The following is a 27,128-nucleotide window of genomic DNA, read 5'->3' on the forward strand; positions in this document are numbered from 1 at the left end:
CTGCTGGTACAGATCACGCCTGCAACTCCGCATGTGTAAGTATGAGGATCTCCAGCTACCGTAAAGGCACTGATGATGCAAGCTTTGGGGGTCAAACGCGAGTGCTGCAGCCACTCTGCTTGGGGTCAGAGCCCTGCGATCACCTCCTGCAGCCCTGCCCCCGAATTTGATTTTCCCACCAAGCTGCCTGCTGGTTTCTGTGGGATGCCCCACAAAGAGGCAAGTGGAGAAAACTCTGCCAAACACCTTCAAGCTAATCTTGCCGGGGGTCCTGGCGCTTGGTGGGGCTTTACCTGTCACTGCCTTGCTTTGGGATATCCACGTCACTGGTCTTCCCCACGTTCAGCTGAACTGAACTTGCAGCAGCAGCAGCAGCTTCCATCGCCCTCCTGGACTCCTGATGTTAAAAAGGGACAAATCACGTTCTCTGTCTTTGGTCAAAGTGGAGATAAGCTGAATGCCCAGCACAAACTTAGCAGTCTGCCCTCCCCTTCTGCCCCTTGGCAGCTATAGGTATTAGTGCAGCAGGGGAGAAACCGTTCACTCCAAAGATTTCAGGGCAGGGGGATTGTGTGTTCAAAACACGATTATGAGCAAATCTTGCCAGCAGCAGCAGCAGCAGCAGCAGCATCACCATCTAATAATAATCATCATAATGATAATGACCTTTGTGAAAAACAACTCGTTTTAAAAATTACACCTGTATTCAACTGTTCAGCTCACTGCTACTTGAGGAAACAAAGGTTACAACGTGGGATCCAGGCTATTGGGATCTATTTCGACTGAGTGCTGATCTTCCCCCAACGTTTCCAGACAAGCTGTAAGAGAAACAGGCAATCTCACAGCCCGACGGAGATGTCCAGCCCCGAGGACCCAGCAAGCCTTACCTCTTCTTCTTCTTCTCCGGCTTCATTTCTGGCATCGTCCAACTTCTTCTTCCTTTCTGGCATAAGGTCATCCAGAAAGCCGAGCTCTCGCTTTGAGAAGCAGAAATCCATCGCTTTCCGGACAAAGACGAGAGCCAAAACCTTCACGAATAAGAGGGAAGATGCGGTGAGCTCAGAGACGATGCCACCTCTCGCTCCAACGCTGCAAACACCCCGCTGCCGAGCGGCAGCAGCTCTTACCATCATGGGAAAGATGATGGCGGCACGGGACACCTTGATGGTCCAGAGCAGGACGAGGCAGGTCAGCTGGATCACCGTGAACAAATGCACCTTTCGCAAGGGCACGTGCCGCAGGTAGATGAAATCCGGCTGGTGTTTCGCCGGCATCCAAAACAGCTTCAAGCGATCAAAGAACTGCAAAATAAAAGGGAAAGGTTGCCACCTTGGGACTGCGGCAAGTTTCTGGCCCTCTCGAGACGTGGAGGCAGTTTGCAGCATCTCGCTTGCCGACAGAAATCCTGGATCCCACCGCGTTCCTCCTGGGAGCAGCACCCGTTTTCCCTTCGCTCCATCTATCAACCGGCTTGCCCCTGAGAGATGCCCACCAAACGGCAACTATTCCATGCCATTCCATTATTAGCATTTCTTGGCCCACTGAATCCCCCAGCGAGGATTTCCACCAGTGGTAGAAACTGCCTTCCCTTTGCACTGAATTCCCCCGCTTTCACGTAACCAAACACTGACCGGCCCTAAACCCTGAAACAGAGAGCGCTGAACTTGCCTGGTCCTCCCAGCCCTATATACCTCCTGTGCCTCCACCAATCTTTTTCTTACACAAAAGAGTTTCATTGCTTGCTCTGCGAGAAGTTCTTCCCATGCCACTGCTTTTTTCCCTGCTGCTACGGAGACAAAATACCAGGGAGCCGACATGCTGCACGCTGTAAAAGAGTCCATACCTGAATTCCTCTGAGCGACGACACACCCATGTAGAGAAAGACGCCATAAAGCACAGGCATTGGTATAAACTGGGGGGAAAAAGAAAAAAAAAGAAAAGAATGCAATCGTTTCTTTTTCTATATTGCATTTTCAGTATTACCACCCTCTTCCACAGGCACTGCCTAAAATTGCTTGAAGCTTTCCAGCTTCCGTTCAGGCTTAGAGATGGGTCAGATTTTAACCATTAAAGATTTTGTGCGCACGAGTGAGCTAAGGCTCTGCTTTAGGCTGAACTTGGGAGTTACCTCTCCTCAGAATAATCCTATTTTCCAGAAAGGTTGGAGGAAAATAGGCGATTTCACCCGTGCTACCCTATGCCGCATTCTGTGGCGGTAGAAAAACACTTCTGCCTATTCTTGGGGCAACAGGCAAAGGCCACAGGCCTCCTTTTAGCCTAGAGACGAGATTACTTTGTGGGAGGAACGTGCAAGGAAGCCCACGGGGATGACCTCAGTCTGTTTAGCTCCTGGGAACGGCTGCTCCGGGGCGTTTGGGGAGCAAATTGCAGCCAGTAAAGGGCTGCCTGTTTGAAAGAGAGCAGACGTGCTGGTCTGAATATGCTCAACTGTAACCCATAAACATGGGCGGGCCTGAAAGGCACCCGAAAATTCAAGCAGTTGCGTTGCTCGCTCGCCTCGAGCACACCAAACGGGGGCCTGAAGGGCTGCAAAGCCTAACGGAGGCTGGTTCCCACCGTGGGTCAAGCCCCAAGGGTTGGGATCACCTCCTCCTCCTCCGCTCCACAACTAACTACTCAGGCCTGCAGAGAGGGGACTGTTTTTGGGTAACCTCCAACAAGCTCGCGGTTGTTGGGTGGTTTGCATTTTCCTCTCACCTTTAACACGGAAGTGAAGAAGACGGAGCAGCCCATGAGCACAAAGATCAGCAAGCCAGTGACTCTCTGCTCTCGTATCCCCAGAAACTTGGGTTGTTCTCCTGGAGCTGAGCAGTCAGACTCTACTTTGAGGCTATTCACGTGGGTGATGGACAGGACGGTCGCAGCCACAAACCAGGGCAGCCCCATCACAGAGCACACCCCGAGCATCACGGCCACCACAAAAAGGTCCAGGTGGTACCCGCATCCTTTCTGCAGGCAGGAAAACAAGAAACAGAGCATCCCATAGCACAAGAGCAAGGAGAACGTCGCAAGTCAGACTCAAACCCTGCTCGAGCACAAGTCAACTTCTTCAGAATTTAAAACAAGAAATGGAAACGAGTAAGGGTGTATGCAGGCTTTGCACAAGCACCTGGCGTGAAAATCTGGCAGGAGTTCAGACACAAGGGATATGGGGAGCTTGTGCGATACATACTTCTCCAAAAAAAACCCACCCACAACCCAAAACCACCCAACCATTTTTTTCACTCACAAAGAAAATTCTACCACTTGCAAGGAAGGTGTGACTCTGAGTTATCCCTGGCAGCGCATCAAAACAATTCATTCCCCGCACCTGCTGCTGCTGCCATTTTAAAACAAAAACGCGCTTCTATATTGCTCCAAGATTAATTTGCTCCTCCAAAAGGTTGCTCATCTGAACTGCCCTGTCACTTGCTCCCTGCATCATCGCTAATCCAGGAGAGCATCCTGCCACGCAGCCTGACCTTGTCCCAAACCAATGCCTTCAGAAAGCATCGGGAATAAGAGCTTCTCCCCAGACCTGCAGCCCAGAAGGGGCTGGGGCTGGCGTCATCTCTCACAGGCCCTTACCTTCAGCTTGTGCTCCTTCCTGTTCACAATAACGGCACTGATCTGCTGGTCCATGAATATCAAGATGGTGCAGAGCAGAGCTGGGACGAGCGCAGCCAACACCGTCCACCAAGGGTTGGGTCCTATGGGGTTGATGAACCACCCGCGGTCGTCTCTGGTAGGCTGCAACAAAGCCCACACATCAGCATCGTCTCCCAGCCCAGGCACTCCACTGGCTTTCATTTTCCCCTCCCTCCCTGTGTCAGAGCACCTCCCAGCCCTGGCTTCATGTCCCCCTCTCCCGTGGGCTTCAGCAGTGCCAGTCTCCTCTTTGCAAGCACCTCTAGATACTTCTCCTGTAGGCATCTAGTTTTGGGGCCATCTTCTCCTTTCCAGGAGGAAGCAAGGCACTTGGAGGTGGAAGAGGAGATGGTCACACCACCAGCATCTCCTCCAGACTCAGCCCTGCCCTGCCCCGGCATCACCTTGTGGCACCCCCACCTGCCAAAACACCCCATTACCTTGAACGCATGGGGGACCTGGAGCTTCGGCGATGGGATCCCAACCACAAAGTCAAGGAGCACCATGATGACGATGGTGAGGAAAACAGCAAAGTCGCTCACTGTGGACCGTACCTGGGGCAAGGAACCAGAGGTGAAAGGGGCATGGCAAACAGGGCCGTAACGTGAGATGCAAGAGTTGCAGACATCCACAACATTAAGGCTGGTTAACCAAATCCCACCACCCCTCTGAGCACGTGCAGCCTGATCCCTTGCTTAGATACTGTTGCTGTGTTTGTCCCTGTGAGATCTGGTGTCAGACAATAAAAAAAGCTTAATTAGGCGGACAAGGGTTGGTTTAAGTCAAAACCTAAAAATAATAAAAATAACATTAAAAATAAGAAAACAGATGCCTGCCACTACAGCTACACTCACAGCTACAATGGCAACAAGGCACTGAGGCATCCTTTAGTCCTCAAAAGGAAGCTCCTCATTTGACTCTACTTTCCGCTCGAGCACATAATGCACAGAAGGTAAGGAAAAAAAAACCCAAAACTTTGGGAAACCTGACTTCCTACTACCTGAGGAGGAAAAAAAAAAATCAAAAAAATCAAACCCCAAAAATGTTCAGTCTGGGGCAGGTCATGAGGCAGGTGGGAAATGCTCCGATGATTTTGCACTCATGGAAATGAGTGCGGGACATCCAAGCTCTTGGAGAGCTTGGCCTGCAAAGGCCAACGTTTCCCAGCTTGACCAAGGCGGGGCAAATACTGCTTAGTGCTCCGGGAAAGCCATTTTGGGAAACGAGTGTGGAGATGGACGCTGGCCACCATCTTCTGCTTACTCTGGTTGGAAAGTAGTGGCTGGTTTTAAACTTCTTCAAGAAGCTTGACAGGGCAAAGGTGGCGAAGAAGAGGATGCAGCACCAGAGGAACACGTCAGGCGTGTAGGGGCCGTCGCGTCCACAGGCAGGTCCTTGAAACTCCCCACGCAAATACCGACATTCCTGGAGAAACAGAGCGTCAGGACACAAAGGCAGTGCACGTGCGGCAGGGAAACCTCGCATAGCTAGGGGGTTTTGAGGATCTTGGTCCAAGATCCACGACCCTGTAACTGCTCCTGCCAATGATATTTAATTTATTATATGAGCTCCTGCTCATTATATTTAATGAGCAGCAGCAGCAGCTGAACAAGTGACACATCGAACTACAGAGCGGAGAAATGAGATGTGAGGGGACACCATACCACACACCCTCGGCACGTCCTCTGCCTGCCATTTGAGCAATCGTGGCTAGAGAAGACACCAGAGGGAAGAGGAAACACTGGAAACTCTTGGGGATAGAGAGAGAGGGAAGAGGGAAGGAGGGCTAAAGACAACCATGGTAGGAAAGGAGGAGAAGAGACAAATCATCCCGTCCCAGGGGAGGGCTCGCAGAACCTGGCCAAGAGGGCCTGAAGGCCACCATAAGAGCCTGCCGCCCTAGGCCCGGGCTCTGCTTCCAGCAACAACAGCCTGAGAGGCTGCTCAGACATGCAAATTTATGCATGTACCTACAGACAGCACTGAACGAGAAAGCAAGGCCTGGAGTTACTAGGAACCCATTAAGGAGACCAATTACTATCTTTCAAGCATGAACTTAAGTCCTACAACTTCTACAATAATCAAACCACCCACTACTTAACCTTCCTCCCAGTCAGAAATACTGTCCTGCAACAGGCCTGAGGGGGACGCTTGCTACCCACAACGTTGGGGACCAGGTAGACTGGGACAAGGTGGACTCTCCTCCCCAGGACCAAGCGGGTTAAAACCACACGCTAGATTTAAGCAAGGACTTTTCCGAGCAGCACTAGCACAGTTTGAAGCCCATCATTCCCTGAAGGGCTCTGACTTCTGCACCATGCAAATGCCCCTGGACCCCATGGCCGCGGCGCGAGGAAGCAGTGGCTCGGGGCACTTACGGTCACCGTGAGGTTTTCCCAGGCGATGCCAGACACGTTGATCTTGTTGCTCGCCCAGAAACGCAGCGTTTCGTTGCTGGGATGGGTCGGTGCCTCACACTTACAGCTGGCAGGAGAGAAGCCAAGACAGGGGTAAGGGAAAGGCGATGGAGGTGCAGCCCGGAGCTCCTGCCAAGGGGCAGCAGCTTTCTCAGGGGGAAAGAAACCCACTAGTAGCTGGTGAGGAAGTCCAGCTTGCTGTGCATGTGCACAGGGTAGGTGTCTCGCAGGTGACTCAGCTTCTCCAGAGCCTCGTAGATGAAGATGATGCAGATGAGGGAGGCAAAGGCTTCTTCCGTGAAGCGGGTGACGTAGCACACCAAACAGCTGGCGTCGGTGGCCACCAGCACTATGCACAAGAAGGCGGTCCACAGCCCAATGCACGCCCGCAGAGACAGATAGGAGAGCGTGTACTCCCTGGGAAAGCAAAATGAAACAAAGGCTGGAAAGGCCAGCAAGAGGCCCTGAGCCATGCCTGCCTTCGGGGAAAGCGGGGAGCAATTTTGGAGCGTGTCAAGGCTGCGGATGGGAAATGCAGTTTCCACGTACTACTACAGAGAGCCTCGGGGCTGTGGTGCAGGGGGTAGACCCACAGGAGGAGAGGCCAATTATTTAGTTACCACTGTTTAACAAGGATCTTGTGTTAACACCTTGGAGGCTGCTTGAGGTCAGGTCCCTCTTGGGCCAGGTGGTGTTCTCCCACATCACCCTGACGCCCTAACACTGAAACCAGCTGGGTTTGCACCCAGTCACCTGCTGCCAGCAACCTGGGGCTTAATAATAAACCTTATGGCAACAAGGGTGGTTTATCTCCCACCAAAGCCATCGCAACAAAAGGACTGTCACTAAAATCTAGCAACTACCCCTAAGAAAAAGAAAAGAAAAGCATCTTTTCTCCATCACTGCCCCCTTCTGAAGGCTCTCACAGCACCCAGCTGCGGCAGCCAGCCTTACTTGCAGAACTTGTAGAGGATCTTCTCAAACACGAGGACGGGTCCGGTGCTGCCGAGGATGGTGAGAGGTTGGCCGGCAAAGAGGCAATACACCACGCCGGCCATGGACGCGCCCAGCAGCGACTCCATGGCACTCTGTCCGGGGAAGAGAGGCAGCCGTGAGTAAATAAAGCGTTAGGGAGAAACAAAAACCAAAGCCAATTCACTGCAGCAAGGACTTTGGCCTGAGTTTGATCCTCCCCCATGCCCCCCAACAGAGAGAGGTGCTCACTATGTGGCCATTGGTCGCCTCCCCCAGCAGTCCCCCAAAGGTGATGACAGGGGACATGCAGGCACAGTAGAGGAAGAGGAAGGACGCCAGGCACTGCAGGCTCAGACCATCCCGGAAGTCGCTCCAGAACCACGGGGCTTTCCGCTTCACGTCCAGGCTCAAACCTCCAAAGAGCCTGCAGGAAGGAAAAAGAAGAGAGTCTGTTCTCTTGGAGGAACACGCTGACTTTGCTTTGCTGCAGAAGGGCAATCACAAGCACAGAGTAACTTTCGTGGCTAAAAAGAAGCACCCTCCTTCATCCCAAATCAAGGAAACCTGCATGCAATGGTGATGGCTGGGGCTGAGCCCAGCCGCCCAGATCTCCCCCCTGCCCAGCCCAGGGGACCAAGCTGGCAATGTGGAGCCCCTTCACTGAACCAGCTAACCCCAAAGACCTGCTAGAAGGGAAGGTGCCTGCTCAGATTTGAGAGGCAAACAGAAAAAAAAACCCAAACTGTTAAAGCTCCCACCTTCCCGTCCGCTGCAGTTCAGGGCCACTGTGTTTCTCCAGCGTGCTGTGAGAAGCACTGTCATCAAGAGCTCCTGGCATCTTCCTTTTTTCCTGTTAAAATGGAAGTAAGATAAAGCTATGGACTTGTAACCGCTGGCTTGTTTTGCGTCTGGTCTGGCTCTGTGACTGTGTCAGAGTGGGACCTTGTGAATTTGGGCCCCTGAACAGCATCCCCAGCCGTCCTGCCCGTCCCCCTCGCGCCTCCCACCTGCGAAGGGACGTTTTTCGGGGGCTCCATTCGGATCGATGGATCCCACTCTCCTGGCGGCAAGACCGTGACCTGATCCAGAAACTCGTCGATGCCAGCCACGAGGTCAGCCCCGTTCTCGGCTTTATAGGCAACGTCACGGAAAACCTGCCAATAGAAGACAACCTGGTGAGAGGACAACCCAGCTCGGATGTCCTAACCAGTGCAATAAGCTCTTGGCTAAACGCAAGGCTTTCTCCCCAAAATTTCCTGCTGGAAAGGGCAGGAAATATGCCCCCAAAAGGAAAAATCTGTGCATCGGGGCATTTGTAATCATCTCCCCCACGAGGCCCCCGTCCCCCATGGCACACCATACCCTTCTGCTTAAAGAGCAAGAGAAGTTTTACTGGCCCTGGCAATGCCACCACTGGGGACAGCATGCTGGGGAACCCGGCGAGAAGGATGAGGTGCAGGATGCACCCCGGGTGGGATTTCAGCCTCCAGGATGTGGGGTGATGCAAAGCTGCGTGTTTGCTTTGGGGTGAGAAAGAGGGCTGGGCTATTTGGAGAGCTGCGGGCAGCTGGGACAGCAAATCCTCTTCCTCACTACTTCAGAGACAGGGAGAGCTGAAGAAAGGCAAAAATGACCCGGAGCTATCTCATCTTGTCGCACCTCATCCGTCATGATAGTGGCCATGGACCTGCCGATCTCATGGTACTGATGGGCTTTTCCTTCTGGTCCAAGCAAAACAAACAGGAACCTGGGCAAGAAAAACAAAATGAGAGAGAGAAGAAGGTGTCCTTGCTCCAAGAGCACCCAAGGAAAGCCCTGGCAGCTCCCAGCCCAGAGCGTGGCTCAAGACGGGACACGTAGGCTCAGCGACGCCGCGATGAATTTGAAATTCTTCAAAACCGACGGCAAATTTAATTTGGGGGCCAACTTTCATTACAATTGGCCAATGGGTTTAAAAGCTACAGCAGGGAATGGAGAAACGAAGGCGAGGAGATGTGGGTGGGGGAAACGTGCTTGCTCCCCCTCCCACTAGCCTTGTTCCCTTGGGACACCAAACTGATGCCTGCAACTTGATGTTTGGTTGGGTGTCTTTTTTACGGAAAAAATTTGCGCTTCTCATTCGCACCTTGTTGGGATGGGAACTTCCGTCATGCCTGAGAGGAGGACAGCCGGGCTCAGGCGGACAAATGCCACGATGGGCTGGTGAAGGAAATCCAGCTCTCCTACGAGCACGTTGGATGCTTCAGCCCCGGTGGGGATTTTCTTCATGAAGTGCAGCTCCGCCTGGGCACGACAAGCGATTTTCAGGCAATTACCCCAAAAGCAAAGCCCACAGCACTCTGCAGCACACTCTGCAGCCAAGTTTGCAAGAGCAAATCTGGCCCTAAAGGCGTAAGAAAGCTACGAGTGTCTCACCTTGCTTAAATCCATTGCTCCGCTCTCAGGGTTCACCCCATCTTTAGCTTCCGCAGCGGTGGGAGAAGGACAAGGGGTGATTGTTTGGGCTGGTAGGAAAAAGAAAGACACTCAGAAAGATGGACAAGGAGCAACTGGGACGCTTCTCCTTTGCCCGGACAAGTCTAATGGGGCCACAGCCCTGCAGAAACCCTCACCTGGCTTGTAGAGGAGGTGCAGGTCTGACTGCCTCTTGCTCACATCAGCAAACGAGCAGACAGCGGGGAGAAGGGTGGTTGTCTTCTCGTTCTGATGGTGGTGCTTCCTCAAAAGGACTTCTCGAACTCGCGCCCGCGTGTGCTCGTCAAACTCCGTGGACTGTTCTTGCTGGGCCAGGATCATATCTGAGGATGGCAAAGGGAAACAAAGCCATCAGAGCAGAAACCCCAACAAGTCCCGACCCCCAAAGCCCCCAGGGAAGGCTGTGCCACACAGGCTGTACCCTAATGCCGGCTCAGCCTTGCATAGCAAGGCTTTTTAATAATGTTCAGCCTTTGCAGCGAAAACGAGAATTTTCTTTTGCTAAGAAACATCACCCAAGTGCTTATTCATCATTCCGCTAAGATAAATATTTCCCATTCTAAATAACGCAATTTTCTTGCCCGACCTGGCCTTTCTGACTCTACACGTTTACCCAAATTATAAGCAATCTATAGCACAGACGTTCCCAGAGTTTCCCGTGCTGATCGAGTGCAATTTGCCGAGCCCAGGGAGAAACGTGCTAAGAACGGCTCCGACTTCTCCAGCCCTTGAAAGGGCTGAATGGAGACCTGCCGCCAGTCAAAGATAACTTCTCCAAAGCGGCTTTTGCAATTAACTTCAAGTATCTTCCCCACAGAAATACACTGCTTGGTCATCGCCAGATAAACTCTGCCTTAAAACTCTTAAAAGCTGGATGTTAAGGCAAAAGTAAAAAAAAGAATGCGAGGAAACAGCTTGTAAGAAATAGTTCCTTTAAGGAGGTTCAGCTCTTACGCAGACTCCGTATTTCTAAGAGCAGCCTGCTAAGCCCTGACACACGCTCCTTTTTGGCTGCAGAATATTCTCTAGTGGCTTCTCCAACCCCACAGACTGCTTTCAAAAGGACCCCGTATTGGAATAAAAAAAGGGTGCGATGTTGCACGCCCAGTCTACATCCAAAAACAGCTCATGAGAAAAACACAGTGGCACTTCTGGAAAAGGACGTGCCATTGGGGCAGGGTTTGATTTGGGAGTGAAGAGCACCGTGGCGAGCTGAGCTCGGCTGTTCCCGGAGGGATGCAGCGCCCACGGTACCTGCAATCTCTTCGATGCTGTTGGCACAAATGTCCAGCAGCACCGACCCCTTGCTGATGCAGCTCCTCAGCTCGGAGAGGCTGTGCAAGGACAGCGTGCCAACGTAGGGCTTGCTCCAGCGCTCGCCGCCGTCTTCCACGTCCTCCTCAAACTTCAGCCACCTGCGGACATCGGGTGCGATCAGCCCCATTGCAAGAAAACAGCCCCAGCTCTGCAACCCCTTTGACAGAGCCACGGGGTGGCAAGAGGACAAGGCTCCTCGTGCCGCCACCTGCAGCTGCAAAAGCTTCGCGTCCTGGAGAGGAGAAAGCAGAGCCCACGGGCGCTGCCGGTGCGGGGACTCCTCTCCCACCGCAGCCAAGCAGCGGGGATTTACCTTGCCGTTTCCTTCCACTCGGCATCTCGGCCCTCTTTTACGCAGATCTCATCCAGCTCGGAGAACAAGTGGTGAGGGACGTGCTGCTCGTCCTCCTTGGTCCCGAGAATGAACTGCACCCGCTGGGACGGGGAGCCTGGGGGCAGAAGGCAAAGACCCATCCCGTTACCGCGCCTGAACACAGCTCGTCACGCTCACGTGCAAAGTGGCCATCAGCACCAGTGCAGCCATAAACACTGGGCTGGCCCCTCTCCCCTGCGTCTGTCTGGGCTTGCACACAGCCGTGGAGAAGGAGAAGCATCTAGTCCACCTCTGCATAAGGATGGGCTGCTTTCCTTCCCCACATTGCCATTTTTAAAGCCAGGATCCCTCTAAGGAAGACGAGCCTAAACCCATTAGGCATTTAACTGCATTAAAAAAAAAAAAAAAAAAAAGTAAAACTTAGAAAAAGAGGGCGTTGCGCAATAAGGCCACTACTTTCCCTCGGAAGAACAGCAACTCACTCAAACTAGCCACGGGGACCTGCTTGCAGAAGGCCCCAGCGCCCACGCTGCCCCCAGGAGTTTAGCGAATGCCGCGGTGGGACTTACAGTGGTAGCCCTGCTCCGTCGGGGCAGAGTCCTTCTCCCGTTCCCCTTCCCGATGCTTCTGGCTGTGGCGTCGGTGATGCCGGTGGCTCTGCCTAACCAGTGACATCCGCGCGCCCACGTACAGGGTCCGGTGGCCTGCGAAAAAGCAGCGTTTTTTGCAGCACTCTCGGCATTGCGGCAATGGTTGAGGTGGCCGGTGCCTTGCTAAGCCACGGTTAAATCCCAGGAGCAACGCCAGCTTCCCTTAATGTTATTTTCACTGGACCTCCTTTTTTCCAAGCCTATTTTACTCGAGCTTTGCAACAGCACAGCAACAACAAGTGTTGGCTCCGGGTCATCTAAAAGTGCCCCCAGAGTATCGGACCTCTTCTCAAATTCCAGCTTCGGCTGGACAACACTCAGACTTGCTCATTAAGCAGCAACACAAGCTAATTCTTTTCAAAATCGCTGTACGGCACGAGGCGACAAGAGACGATCAAATCAGTCCCATCGTAATGAACTCCAGGACAAAAAAAGAAAATCACAGCCCCGCGTCTGCAGCCCTGAAATGATTCTCCTGACATGATTCTCCTGACCTCTCCAAGCCAGGAGCAGCCTCTGCGAGAAAAAAAGCCGTGAATTATCGAGCCCCATGGCTACAACTCACACCGTGGCCTCCCGGGGGGCTTCTTCCCTCCGTTTAAAAAGCCGTAATAGTAAAAAACGTGACAATAACTGTGCTGCTTTATTGAGAAGCGCGGCACGTTTTGCTGCACATGATGTGACACCCAACAAGGCACACAGGAGAGACTTTGTGCAATGGGAAAACGCACTGGGCTGGTGGCTCCTCTACCAGGATCTCAGCAGAGACTCACCTTCCAACTCCTCCTTCTCATAGCGAACACTGACAGCGTTGCTCCTTCTTCCCCGGTCAATCACTGCCTCCTCGTCATGTCTCTGTTTAGCAACGACAAGAAGGGAAAAGTTGGGGCTGGGGGTGGAGAGCTCCCTTACGTCCTCCCAGCCATCATCCACCCCTGCGTCCACGCGAGTCCACGAGCCATCACGCCTCTGCGTGCCTCCTCCTCCTTCAGGCACAGCCCTAAAACCACGGACTTGTAGGAGGTTTTTCTTCCCATACGCAAATACAACAGCCCATAACATCACCTGTACTGTATACCACGAGAGTCTGGACGTATTTAATACAGCAGGAGAGGGATGAGTGTTTCAGACCAAACAAACCCACCTCCTGCTTTGATCTTGAGGTTCCTGTCTAAAAAAGTGATTTCCAAACTGGAAAAAAAAACCCAACCCACAAAACTGCACTTTTGAGCCCCGGCCGTGCTACCTGTAACTCTTCCAGAAGTGTCATTTTGTAACCCCCGTTGGGGTTCATCCTCACGTCAGTCACTGGGTTTTGGGGACAACTGAACCTCCAGGTCAGTCAGGGGGCCCGATTCCCCAGGGACTGATGGAGTAGCCCTCACGGGAGGAGCTAAGTGGCACCCAGTGTGCACCAACTCCAGAGACACAATAGGGACCATTATGAAATCACAAGCTATGATGCGGATCCAGGCAGCTACTTAAAGCCACGCACCCCTAGACCCTTCCCGCTTGGAAAACTTAGTGCCTGGGGAGAAGCCAGCTCTGCTTTGAGCAAAAACTCTCCAGAACAGAGAAACTTCCTGCATGAGAGGTATCAGGCTCAAAAGTGTGCAGAAGGAAAACCCTTCACAGGCTCGTTCGCCCTCCTGAGAAGCAAAGCCCATTAGCAGCAGCATGTTTTCTCTCTTTTTCTTTCTAACAGTAGAGCTGAAGCTCTAGCATCCTGAGGATAACAGGAGGTACAAATACGGTAGGGAAAAAGAATATCTTACTGGATCAATGGGTAGATTCAGAAAAAAACCCTGCTACACAGTAGTTTATCCTGACTGCTAGCTAGAACCGAGAAGACTGCTTTCTCCACCTGGTTCCGGTGGAACATACTACCCGTCTAGGACGGCTGCATCTGAGGAACAAGAATTAGTTATCTGCAATACAAGGAATAACAATGAGTCATTTTGTGTCATGATATTCATCAGACTGCACAGAGAAACAAGAGACAAATGCATTTGAATAACCATGTCTTGTGTTACGTTTTAACCACTTAACATTCCATGAGAAATACCCCAAGAGCTCAAGAAGAAAGAGCAGAAAGACAGGAGACAGGTGAAAGCCTAGAGCACCAGCTAGACGGAATGAAAGACCCTCTTCCTTCTCTGAAGCTTCAGCAAGGCTTCCTTCACCTGCTTGTTCCTCCGACTGTAAATGACGGGGTTCAAACTGGGGCTGACGAGACTGCAGAAAAGGGAAAGAACTTTCTCCCTCCCAGAGGAGTTACCGCTCCCGGGCCCCGCGTACATGAAGATGGCGTTTCCATAAAAGACACCCACCACGGTCGGGTGGGAGCCACACGTGGACAAGGTTTCATGCCATCCTGGCACAGAGCGGATGCGCAGATCGGTGGCCGGGGTGTCCAGGGAGGAAATCAGGATTAAGGCTAAAGGCAAGAGGAAGAAGCACACACAAATAGCAAAGATCAGGACTTTATTGGCAGGAGCGGCAGTGCAGGCCAGCTTTAAGACAGCAAGAACTTCACAGGAGAAGTGGACAACCTCACAGGGGCCGCAGAAAGGCAGGTGTAAAGCCAGAGAGGCTTGCAGTGTACCAAATACGGACGCCAAAGCCCACAAAACCGTGGCAAGGCTGAGGCGCAGCCTCCAGATCATGATGAGGGCATAGCGCGGGGGACGGCAGATTGCCACGTAGCGAACATGAGACATCACGGCCAGCAGCACGCACGCTGTAAGTGCAAAGATTAAATAAAGATGGATCTGTGCCCCACACCCAGCAACGGAGAGGGTTCTGCCTTGTCCAAGGAGGCTCCTTAGCATACGGGGGACATTGCTGGAGGCGTAGCAGATGTCCCCGATGGAGAAGTGGCAGAGGAAGAAGTACATGGGGCTGTGGAGGCAGTAGTCCAGGCAGATAAGCAGAAAGACAAGTGCGTTTCCCATCAGAGTGGCAGAGCAGAGGGCAGAGAAAAGGCCAGAGGCAGCGCTGCAGGGCTGGGGTGCTGCAGAACCCCAGGACGACGAATTCTGTGACAGTCGTTTCATTCTGCACACTGTGCTGGAGGTGAGGCAGCACAAACTGCGATCACGGAGTTCTGGAAGCGAAGGAGCAAGGAAAAGGAAAGAAAAAGGAGAGTTTTCCTAAGAATGTTGTGTCCTTCTTTACTCTTTACGCTGCAGCTCCCTTCTCCCTGTTTTTCCCTCTGACTCCAGTGAAAGGTGCGTACCACCCTCCCCATGCTGAGCGACGCACATCTGAATTGCAAGCTCCAATCTCTCTGCAAACTTTGAGCAGTTTGACCAATCTCGCACAACTTTGCTGCCTAGCTTGCCCTTGAAGTCCTTCTTTTCCTGGGTTGGGTTTGGGGTTTTTTTGCAGGGGGTGGGGAGGGGCAGGGTGTGGTGTCGCTGTTGGAGAAGATAAGATGATGAAGATTGCAGGTGTCGATTAAGGTGAAGTCAGAACAATTTAAAATAGCTGCTTTGAAGTTAAGTCCATATTAAAAGGAATGCACAGTTCACAGAATAATTCCAGTTTTACCATTAAACCAACCAGCATTTCCAAGCCACTGCTGTGTCCTCTTTACCTTCGTGAAATGCATTCCTATTGAATCCTGCAGTTGCTTGATCCAACTCCCCTTCCCAGCAGGGAGGCTACTGCAGGCCCGGGAAGGTCAGGCAGAACGTCACCTTGGTTCCTGCTGTGCAGCTGCTCGCCGTTACCAGTTTCGCAGGGTGCTGGTCAAGGTCCCTGGGCATCCCCTGGCACTTGTCTCCACGCGGCTCTCTGGTCTCCAAGATCTTCCGCCACTTCCAGGATATTTCCTCCAGCCAGGATCTTCACCTTTTCCTTCCTGGGTCCCTTTCTTCTCTTCAAGATCCCTTCTTCTTGCTGGGAACCCTTCTTTTTGCCACCACCTCTTCTTTCTGGAACCCCACGCCCCCACTTTTCCCAATCTAAGTTGTCTATGTGAGCAGTACGAGGCCTGATCAGCCTCCGAATTAAGGCTTCTGGCTCCTAGCTCTGTATTAACTGTAGGATTCGGGACATGCCACTTTTGCTTATTCCAGGTGTTACCCAAATTTACAACCAGCCCACGCTGGCTGCGTGTAGCAAGAAGCAGGCTTCTGCTTGACAGCTCAGAATTCAGTTTCAGACATTCACACGCACAGACCTTGCCACACACGTGCACCCCGTCACGTCTTGCCTGGTAACCTTCACAGTTTGAGCCAGTTTTTTGTCTACGGCCGGGCTTCAGAGGCAGGGCATGGCCACAGAAGCGCATCCCCCCCGTCAGTCTGTGAGCTGAGCAAGGGAGACTCAATACTTGTCTGGTGAGCCTCATACCCAGGCAATGTGGGCGATCCCTCTCCTGCGACAGCCCTGGCAAAAGCCACAGCAGGGTGCTCCCTTGCCTCTGCCTAGGTCACTGGGGTTCCCCTGCCTGCCACTGCTCCTTTGTCCTCCTCTGTGTTTGTGGAGATGAACCTTCAACCACACAACCTAACACCTACAACGCCGGGAAAAAGAGAGGCTGCAGAGGGTCCAGCGGGGAAGGTCGCCGATGTACAATGCTCTTTGTGAGAGGCAGCACACCCAGCTCACCTCCTTGCTCCTGAGCTGCTCTATCGGAAGCACTGCGTGCAGGACGCTCTGCTCAACAGGCTGTGTCTGTCTCTGACTGCCTTGTCCTTGCTACAGCACCGTGTGCTGGGGGAACGCCATGGAGAGCAAGGAGGACGCTCTTTCCCCAGGAGCAACGGAGGGTGCTCAGCTGAGTGCTGCTGCAGGGGCCAAGGTGGAGCAGGCAGGCAGGGAGGGGAAGGCAGGAACGAGGGAGCTGGGAGTAACCGGCCAGTCTGGGAGATGCCCGAGAGGCTCGAGAACCCTGTAAGCACAGGACAAGCTTAGAGGAGGAGGTTCAACGTGAGGCCCTGTGCTTAACCATCCCCTCCAGATCTGGACCTTCTCTGCTTCCCGAGTTACTGTGCAGTTTAACAGCCTGGTGCAGAGATCCTGACTGGGAGATCACTGTACCTCCAGGAGTTAGGGATCCACCTAACAGTTAACCTGAGCGGGTGCAGGTCTGTGCCGCGCTGTACCTACAGCGTGGCCTTCAGGCTGTGTCCCTACACATGTCCCTTGGCCGCAGGATAAACGGAGCTCGTTGACTGTAACAGAGGAGCCTCCAGGCAGCTCCTGCTTGGTACCAGCGATTACGCCACCTGCGCGGCCCTGCCGTTATCTAAAGTACAGCAAGAAGTCCGCGCGTGAACATCCTTTACGCATAGAGTTGTTTTCTTCTAAGAAAAGTTGTATAACACCGTGAATGACCAAAAGGAGGAACTTCTCCACAGGCAGGATCTGTACAGTGTGCCAAGGGAAAATCCATCTGGGGTCTGCCCAATGCTGCATGAACGCAGGGTCCCCAGCGTCTGAAGGGACCTAAGATTTACTTGCTACCTAGATGCCTCTTCTTGCTGCCTGTACGCCTTCTTCCTGGCTACCTCGCCTCCCAAGATCTTGCCCACCCCCCGCCTACTGGGGAGGGGGGGAATGTTAGAGAGACAGCCTCGATGCTGTGCCAGCACTGCTCAGCCATGGCCAAAACACTGCTGTGTTATCAACAGCTTTCTAGCTACCAGTACAGAGCACAGCACTACGAGGGCTGCTGTGGGGTAAAGGAACTCCAACTCAGCCAGACCCAATACAGAAGGGAAGTGGAGGAACAACAGAGGGGGCAGCCCAGGGACACAGAGCCCCAGGTCTCATCTGGCCGCTCCTGTGACCATACGGTGTATTCAAAATCAAATACCTGAAGTGCTCCCTTAGATGCAGTTTACAGCCCGGGGACAAGAAGGTGGCAGTTCTGCATTTTGCAGCTTCCAGGCTGATGGCAGAGCCAAAGCAAAAAAAAAAAAGAAACCAAACCAAACCAAACCAAGAGAGGTAAAACTGGAGCGCAGGGAGCAAATGCTTTTCTTTCACCTTAGGCCAACTGCTCAGACGCTCTCTATGCTGCCCTGCCACAGAGGGCATCCCTCTCGTACCAGTAAGAGACATAAGAGTGAATTAAAGCCAGGACCCCAAACCAGAACAAAAACCCGGTCGTGATGAAGAAGAAAGTGGAGAATGCATCAAATATAACAGAAAACTATTTTGGACGTTCCCAGTTTACATTTGGAAAAAAGAGAAAAAAAAAAAAAGAAGAGGAATTAGGTATTAAAAGAGCAGCACTGAACGATAAAGCAGTAGCAGTCCCTCTACCACTACAAACTCACACCCCCACACGCACGTACGCACGCAGACTTAACACCACCAAACTCCCATTGACTGTGACGTTCACCTCAGCTTGCTGGTCTAGAGATACTGAATGCCTGAAGCACACCAAGGATAACTGAAAACGTCTGCATGGCTTTAATGGGAATCCTCCAACTGAAACAAAGCGCTTTCTCCCTCCGTCTCCGTTGGCACATCCCCAAGTCACGCTCTCACTCCTCTCCTTCAAAGTCAAGATTCCTAAACGTGAAAAGCGGGAGTGGGGAAAGGCGAAGGGAAGAGAAAAAGAGGGAGAGCATCATCAGTGGAAGACCTGCCAGCTGCTGCTGATTCAGCCCTGTTCGGGGGACCACCCCAGCAGAGAGGAGCTGGTTTGCATGCCACGGTCCTCACTGCCTGTTCCCAGGGACAGGCCGTTTGCTCAGCCTTGCTGGCCAAAGCGTGGGAAAAGCGTAGGCGTGCGCCGTCGCTTGCAGAGGAGCACGGTCACGTTCACGTGCAATCCTTTACCTTTTTCCTCCCTGGATTCAAAGGGTTTCTGTCTTCAAAGTGAGAGCCTTCCATACGGTCGTTTGTGACATTTCATCCAGGGTAATAATCTCAGAAAGATCAGTCCTGCAATAAATATTTTACATAGCAATCCGTGATTATGGGAACTGATGCCACCAAGGGCATTAGCATCAGCAAGAGGAACAGCGGAGCCCCGAGAATCAAAGCTCCGCATAAGCGTGGGAGGTTTTGCTGGATGAGGAGTTTTGGGAGGCAAGCCGGGGAGCCGCAGAGCAACAGCTCTGTGCAAAGGCTCTTGCTGGGGTTTAGCCCCGGTCCGGGTTCCTAAGCCACTGCTGGTACAGATCACGCCTGCAACTCCGCATGTGTAAGTATGAGGATCTCCAGCTACCGTAAAGGCACTGATGATGCAAGCTTTGGGGGTCAAACGCGAGTGCTGCAGCCACTCTGCTTGGGGTCAGAGCCCTGCGATCACCTCCTGCAGCCCTGCCCCCGAATTTGATTTTCCCACCAAGCTGCCTGCTGGTTTCTGTGGGATGCCCCACAAAGAGGCAAGTGGAGAAAACTCTGCCAAACACCTTCAAGCTAATCTTGCCGGGGGTCCTGGCGCTTGGTGGGGCTTTACCTGTCACTGCCTTGCTTTGGGATATCCACGTCACTGGTCTTCCCCACGTTCAGCTGAACTGAACTTGCAGCAGCAGCAGCAGCTTCCATCGCCCTCCTGGACTCCTGATGTTAAAAAGGGACAAATCACGTTCTCTGTCTTTGGTCAAAGTGGAGATAAGCTGAATGCCCAGCACAAACTTAGCAGTCTGCCCTCCCCTTCTGCCCCTTGGCAGCTATAGGTATTAGTGCAGCAGGGGAGAAACCGTTCACTCCAAAGATTTCAGGGCAGGGGGATTGTGTGTTCAAAACACGATTATGAGCAAATCTTGCCAGCAGCAGCAGCAGCAGCAGCAGCATCACCATCTAATAATAATCATCATAATGATAATGACCTTTGTGAAAAACAACTCGTTTTAAAAATTACACCTGTATTCAACTGTTCAGCTCACTGCTACTTGAGGAAACAAAGGTTACAACGTGGGATCCAGGCTATTGGGATCTATTTCGACTGAGTGCTGATCTTCCCCCAACGTTTCCAGACAAGCTGTAAGAGAAACAGGCAATCTCACAGCCCGACGGAGATGTCCAGCCCCGAGGACCCAGCAAGCCTTACCTCTTCTTCTTCTTCTCCGGCTTCATTTCTGGCATCGTCCAACTTCTTCTTCCTTTCTGGCATAAGGTCATCCAGAAAGCCGAGCTCTCGCTTTGAGAAGCAGAAATCCATCGCTTTCCGGACAAAGACGAGAGCCAAAACCTTCACGAATAAGAGGGAAGATGCGGTGAGCTCAGAGACGATGCCACCTCTCGCTCCAACGCTGCAAACACCCCGCTGCCGAGCGGCGGCAGCTCTTACCACACAACACCACACAACACCGGGCAGATTGGCACAGGTCCCGGGGGGGTTCGCCTTCCTCTGCAGCACTGAGCACAGCCCCTTGCCGGGGTCCTCGGGGCCATTTCTGGCCAGCGAGTCCCTGCTGTCGCAGGAGCAGGAGTCCAGCTGTGCCCTCCAGCCCTCCGCCTCTCTTCCCTGGGCCAGCTTGGCAGGGGAACCTCACGTCTCCAGGTCACCTGCAAAACAAGGAGCCTCAAGGAAGCCGACTCTTCCCTGCTGCTTTTAAGCTGGTACACTTCCGTGGGGAGAAGAGAAAGCCTGGGGGTGTGGGGGGGTGTCTTACCTATCTATCTATACTAATCTGTCTAAAGCTGCTGGGAGGGAATGAAGATGAGGGAGCCAGGCTCTTCTCAAGAGTGCCCACTGAGAGCACCAGAGGCAACAGGCACAAATTAAAACACATGATATGCTCCAGCTGCACATGAGAAAACAACTTTTTCCTGTCCACGTGGTCAAACACTGGCACAGGTTGCCCAGGGAGTTTGCAGAGTCTCCGTCCTTGGTGATGTTCAAAACCCAAGGGCACACTGTCCCGGGCAACCTGCTCTAGGTGAGCCTGCTTGAGCAGGCGGGTTGGACCAGAGGAACTCTACAGGTCCCTTCCAACCTCCACCCTCCTGTGTGAGTCTGTGCTTTGGTTTCACTCCTAAAGCACCTGAACTCAGCCCTGATGCCTACTGGAAAGGGTGCTGGGGCAAGGCACGATCCCAGACTCCTTCCCGAGGGTTCATCACAAAACCCCATCTACCTAGTCCAGAATATCATATGGCAGACACACTCAGAAGAGAGAAAAGATCCTTTTATTGCAAACATCAACTGCAGCGGGGGGCGGGCCCAGGAGTCACAGGGCTTCAGCCAGTAACAGGGAAACGGCACCTACAACAACAGAGTCAGAGAGCACTGATAAACCCATGAAGGCAGGAATAGGCATGACTTGGTTCCCCTTTCTTTAGGGAACACCGTTGATGAGGAATTGCTCATAGCCCAGAAGAGAGACCTATGGCTGGCATCAACCAGGGGACGGCTCTGGAGCCTTATCCCCATGGGTAATGCCCTTAGAGACCTGCGTGCGTGCACAGATGCACAGGGCCCCTGTGCCACGCAGCAGGGCTCGATGGGGAGCCCCTGGGGAGCGGCCATGGAGTTATTTCCAAGCCCTGCGCAGCACAGTCCCTCACCAGCGAGTCGGACTGACTTGGAGCAGTGCTGAGAGTTGGGAAAGATGGGCAGCAGAGCCTGGTACACACCTGGGCTTCTTGACCTGCTGGACCTTCCTGCTTCTTTTAAGTCCCCATCACTTTCTCTCTTCCTTCTTTTCTTTTCTCGTTGGCATTCCTTCTCCTCTGCCCAGGCCTGTTTTCTCTTTCTTTTCTTTCCATTTTCCTTTTCCTGGGGGGAGCCTGCAAACCTTTCCGTCCCACAGTATGATTAGGTAGGTAAAGCCAGGATCAACTAGAATCAGTTCTTGATTTACCCAAAGCTGACTCATTTTACCTTCTTTCCTCTGAAACGCTCTTTAGTCCTTCTGTGCATCCCAGGGAGTCTACTGTGGTCCCTGGGGTGGTTGCAGCCAAAGCAACGGGTGCCTACAACAGAAATGTCAGAGTCAGCAGGTGGCAAGGGACACCCTGGAGTAGCAGGTGACTGTTTGGCAAAATGCTGCCTTAGCCCTACAGAGAAGATCCCTTTGGCTGGTTTGCATTAGCCCTTTCTTCCAAGGGCCTCACTTTGGAACACAGGGTTCACACGGGTGTGTGACACTCGGTTTGTTTCTGGCAGCTCAACAAACACGGGGATACTGTGTCTCGGGTAGGAGGGTAGCTCCTGATGGAGCTGCCATACCTCTGCCGTTTCGGACTCCACCACCGCGTCTCCCCCAGCTTCTTTGAGGACGTCCAGCAGAGAGGCGGGTGGTGTGTGCAGCAAGGCCTCTGCCTGGTGGTCCTTGTCTGCTCTGCCTGCAGGGCCACTTTGCTCTTCCAAATGCAGCTCTAGAAAGGAAAAGCACGTGCAGCAAAGTGACTCCTTGGAAGTAAAGCACACCTAAAGCAAAACCCACCCAAAGCCCTACACCAGCTGTCTTCTTGACGTTGAGGTTTCTGGTACCCCAAGCCCCAGCCTGGGACAGCCCTCAGTTCCTCCTCGTACCTGTGGCTCTGTCCATGGGTGCTGGCGACTCCCCGGCTGATGGACAGGAGCGGCCAGCCATCTCCTCCACAAAGATGTCACCGCAGTTTTCAATGAGAAACGCCACCAGCACGTTCACCTGCACACATCAAACCCCCGGGCTCAACCCAGGTGCCTGAAAATGTATCACGCAGCCTTTCCCACTCCCGACCCTTGCCTCTGCGCAGGCGGCTGTGGTTGTGGGGCTGCTCTTGCAGGCAGCTACCCCACCGGCATTTGCTCAAGAGAGGAGGCAGCCAGGGACCTCTGAGCAGCCAAGCTCGGATGGGCCGGCAAGGCTGCAGCCGGCTGCTCAGTACAGCGCACCTTCTCAGTCACAGCCAGCATGGCCTCGAGGGGGAGCAGGTCCTCGTGAGGTGCGCTCAGCAGATTTGGCCCAAGGCAGATGGCCAGGTTGCTGGCGGCCATTCTGCTGCTGGAGACGTTGTGGCCGATGTGCTGGAGGAGGGCCAGCAGCCGCTTGAGGAGGAGGAGATTGGCTCCAGGCAACTTCTCGGCCACCCTGAGGGAACAGGAACTCAACGTTAATAGAGAAGATGCTGCCCACAGCCGTCCCCAAAGCTTGCCCAACGCAGGGGGGTTGCGCGGCTTTCCGGGTGCTCTCAGCCAGCGGTCAGTGCTCCTGCGCTTCAGGAAGGAAGCACGGCCTTGCTTCCCAGCTCCTCATTTCACCCAAGCCCAGGCAAGGGAAGGCTCCCTGTCCATGCCCTTTCCCCCAAAATCTAAGCTCACCCCAGCAAAAGCAAGCTGTCAGAAGACACAGCTTTTTAAGGAGACTGTCCCTTTTCAGGCAAGTCCCAGGCCTCTACCAGGCCCTCCTCAACAGGCAGGCTGCTGCCCACACTTACGCTTTCAGCTCTTCAACTTTCTCCTCCTTGCCGCTCTTCTGCATCGCTGCCATCCAGTCCTCATAGAGGTCTGTCACGAGGAGCTTGGCGGGGATGCTTCGGAGGAAGTCCTGCAATGCCAGGGGCTCCAGGTGAGCCTCTGAACACTCCAGGCCAGGCAGGAGCTTTTCCAGCTGCAGGTCAGAAGCGCTCACCTTCAAGATGACGGCCAGCAGCAGCGCAGGCTGGCTGCCCAGGTCGACATCCGCACCGTGGTCCAGGGCCTCCCGCAGCTCACGAAACTCTGTCCCGCCGACAGCTCTTCGGAATACCCCTTCTGTCAACGGTCCTTCCTTGTGCAGGACAGCCAGCATCTCCTGCAGGAGCAGCAGGAGAACAGCTGCTTGGCTGAGAAGCTGCCTTCCAACAGCAGTGACCAAAGCACTGCCCCAGATCCTGCTCCTTTCCCCCTGCAAAGGGGGCTGGCACCAGAAGCATCTTCTGGGGGTGAAGGGCCCAATCCCCCATCCCCGGAGCTCCTGGGGACACCCACCTCCCCTCTGGAGCAGCTGGAGGGAGGGCTGGGGACCCCCCGGCCAGGCTGGTTTACCTGGAGGGACTGGGGCAGGGAGCCATCCTCCCCGCAGAGGGCTGCCAGGGGCTGGCCAAAGAGCGCCCTGCTGCAGCCGGAGCCCGTCTGCCCTGGCGCCTGGGCAGCAGCTGGGGTCCTCTGCAGAGCAAAGGGCCAGGGCAGCCCCATCCTCCTCCTCCTCCTCCTGCTGCTGATGCTGTTCCCTCCTTCTGAAAAGGAAAACGGAGCAAGAGCGCGTCAATGGAGACAGCCGGGCCAGCACTCCCGGAGCCTGCCCTGCCTGCAGCACGGTGCTGAGCGGTGCGGCAGGATGGGCAGGGAGCCAGCAGCTGGAACCACAGCTCCAGCTCAGCGGCTCCAGCTCGGAGGCTCCTGAGAGCTGGCGTGCCACCGGGACAACCTGTCCCAGCCCTCGCCCTGCCCTCCTCCAAGCTGTGGGCAGCAGGAGAGGCTCTGGGTCCCCGCGGAACCACGTCCAGCGGCTGCTGCCCAGCGGGTGTCCTTGCTCGTCCAGGTGACGTCCTCCCTTAGGGTGCTGCACCTGCATGGCGACACTCAAGGGACAAGTGAGCACAGCTCAACCATTTGCAGGACAATGCGTTTCTTTCCAGAACTCACCTGGTGAGCGGCAAAGTCCCCCAGCTTTGATAGACGGGGCTATCGGTGGCCCTTGCTTGGGATGATCCTGCAAGAAGCAGGCTGCGCTTAGAGAGCAGCCCCGCAGCAGAAAGGGCCACCGGCAAGCTGCCACCCGGCACCAGCAGCCTGAGCGCGGCAGAGCCGGGACCCTCTGCCCTCCTGGGCTCTCTGACCCACACGGCAGGTTTCCCCCCAGCGCCGCCAGCGAGGATGTGCTGGCATGCCTGGTGCCTCCCCAACCCTCTACGCTCCCCGAGTGGCACCGGGGGACGCTCCCTCCCTCCATCTCTGCCTTACAAGCTCACCCCGCTGGCCGCAGACGCCGGCACAGCCAGAGGCGGGTGAAAGGCAGCCCTTCTCACCTCGGCCTGGTCCTCCATCAGCCTCTCCAGGCTCCTGGCGCTGAATGTCCTCCACTGGGCAAGAGAGAAGGAGCGGAGGAAGGTGAGCAGCGATGCCTCTGCTGCTCGGCTGGAGGACCAGGGCTCGGGGACAGAGCCCAGACCGGGCAGGCACTCACGGCGTGGCGGCGGCTCAGCTCCTTCTCCAGGGGTCTGAGGGAGGGGAGACAGGTCACGCGGGCTCTCTTTGCTCCTCCTGGTGTCCTGTGCACCGGCAAGGGACAGGGAGAGAGCTAGCTGAGCCCCAAGCTGCCCCTTCTCTCCTGTGAGGCAGCTCTGCCCGAGAGCTACCCGCAGCCGTGAGGGCACCTCTCCCCAGCTGGGGAGCTGTGTTCCCCCACCCGGCTGCGCCTGCAGCATCCCCCCCGGCTTACCCCAGCAGTGTGCCCACCCACAGCTCCTTCAGTGCCTGGGAGCTGCAGAAAGAGAGGAGAACCAGCGTCAGGCCCCGCTGCCCCACAGCCCATGGGCAGAGGCGGACGCCTGTGCAGCCCTGCCCCGTGGGGAAGGACACAGGGGCAGGACGAAGCCCCGCGGGGGAGGACAGAGACGCTGCCCAAGCCCTGGCTCCCCGTGTCCTGCCAGAGCAGCTGCTTTTGCCCTTCTCTTCTGGGGACCCAAAGGGCACCAGGGGATGCAGGACCTGGCAACGCCCCCATCCCTCCCTGCCGGCGTGCTTCCCGCTCCCTGCCCAGGCTCTGCATGCAGGGCAGAGGCCGTTCACAGGATGACGTGGGCACGGTTGGGAACCTCTCCTGCCCGGCCATGGGACGTGGCACCACGACTCACCCGAAAGCGGCAACGCAGGAGCCAGTGGGCCAGATAAGGATGATGGAGGTCCTGTCCTCATCGCTGCCTTCCTCCTCCTCTTTTTCCTCCCCCGCCGCCTCCTGTCCACCGCTCAGCACCCACAGCTGGTCCAGGGCCAGGCGGAGCTGTGGGCGCACGCTGGTGCCGCGTCTGCAGAGAGCAGAGGCAGGCGGTGAGCTAGAGGTGGCCTCCTGGGGGTCCCCCAGGGCAGAGCCCCGTCCCCCACCTGCCCTTGGGACGGACATCAATGAGTGCATCCAGCACCATGGTCCTGGGGCCTGGGGCTGGTGCCGGGGTGTCCCTGCCCCAGGGCCAGGGCCAGGGCTGGGGGAAAGGCAGCTGGGCTCTGAGGGTCTTACTGCAACTTGGCGATCACCAGTTCCTCCTGGAGGAGGAGAAGGCGTCTCTCGCTCCTCTTGCGGCCCCGGGTCAGCCGCACGTCCGCGCTCAGCACCGGCTCGGCGTCGGTGAGAGCCTCCCTGCAGAGCAGAGAGCGGCAGGCATGAGAAAGGCCGCTGCCGCGGGTCCCGGCCATGCCCCCAAGGCACAGGGAGAGCCCACCTGGAGCCGCAGCAGCAGTTGGCCTGGCCCATCCTGCCCGGGAGAGGAGGACCCTCGCCGTGGACCAAGGACGCGGGCCAGTCGGCGACAGCGGGGATGGGAGGCGAGGTGCCGGTGCCGGCGAGGTGCTGCTCGGCCAGATCCTGCCTCCTCCCAGCGCTCCTGCGTGCCAGCACAGCTCCGTGCTGCTGTCTCTGGTGGCTGTGGCCTCCAACTGACCAACATTCCGAGCCCAACGACCAACATTCTGAGCCCAACAGAAAGTGGGAGGGGCACCGGGGCGAGAGTTCTCTCCAGTATGGCCGTCTCTACCTGGCACTGGGGAGCCCCGGGCGGGCTGGACGGACCCAGCAGAGGGGAAGGACCGTCTCCCTCCACCTCTTGCCAACGCTTTGCCTACTGCAGCCCAGGAGGCAGTGAGCCGCCTTTGCCCCAGGGGCACTTTTCTGGCTCGAAATCGGTCCACTTGGCGTCCACCATCACCCCAGGTGTCTGCACAGCTGCTTTCCAGCTGGGTGTCCCCCAGCATTTACTGGCGCAAGGGCTTCTTCCTCCCCAGGTCTCCAGGACTTTGCTCTTCCCCTTGGGGAACTACAGGAGGTTCCCGTCAGCCCCTTTCTCCAGCCTGTCAAGATCCCCCAGGTTGACAGCAGGACCCTCCGGCACGTGAGCCTCTCCTCCCGGTTGTGTGCCACAAGCTGCCGGAGGGTCCGCTCTGCCCCATCTCCCAGACCAGGGAATGTGAACAGGTCCCGCGTGGTGCCGTGCAGGGGTGGCAGACATGCACTTTGATAGGCCATCACTTGTCACAGGAGGTTCAGAAATTTAGGAGGAAAATCCATATTGGTTTGGGTATTATTTATACAGTGCTTCCCCTTTGTATTCCTGCAAGCTCTTAAAAGGTGTTCAAAATGTCTCCTTTTTCATTTGAATGTCACAGCTCTTCACAGTGCTGATGTTACGTGTAACGTTGGATCGGGTTGTACTCTCGCA

At 54.9% G+C, this 27,128-nt stretch overlaps 1 long non-coding RNA gene across 1 annotated transcript in view; it reads right to left on the reverse strand.

Annotated features, from left to right (window-relative positions):
- LOC138684226 (uncharacterized) overlaps window positions 1–27,128 on the reverse strand; it is a 524,231-nt gene that overhangs the window by 133,474 nt on the left and 363,629 nt on the right. The window lies entirely within an intron of this gene.

The sequence above is a fragment of the Haliaeetus albicilla genome, unplaced genomic scaffold (genome assembly GCF_947461875.1).
Source record: "Haliaeetus albicilla unplaced genomic scaffold, bHalAlb1.1 scaffold_58, whole genome shotgun sequence".
NCBI lineage: Eukaryota > Metazoa > Chordata > Aves > Accipitriformes > Accipitridae > Haliaeetus > Haliaeetus albicilla.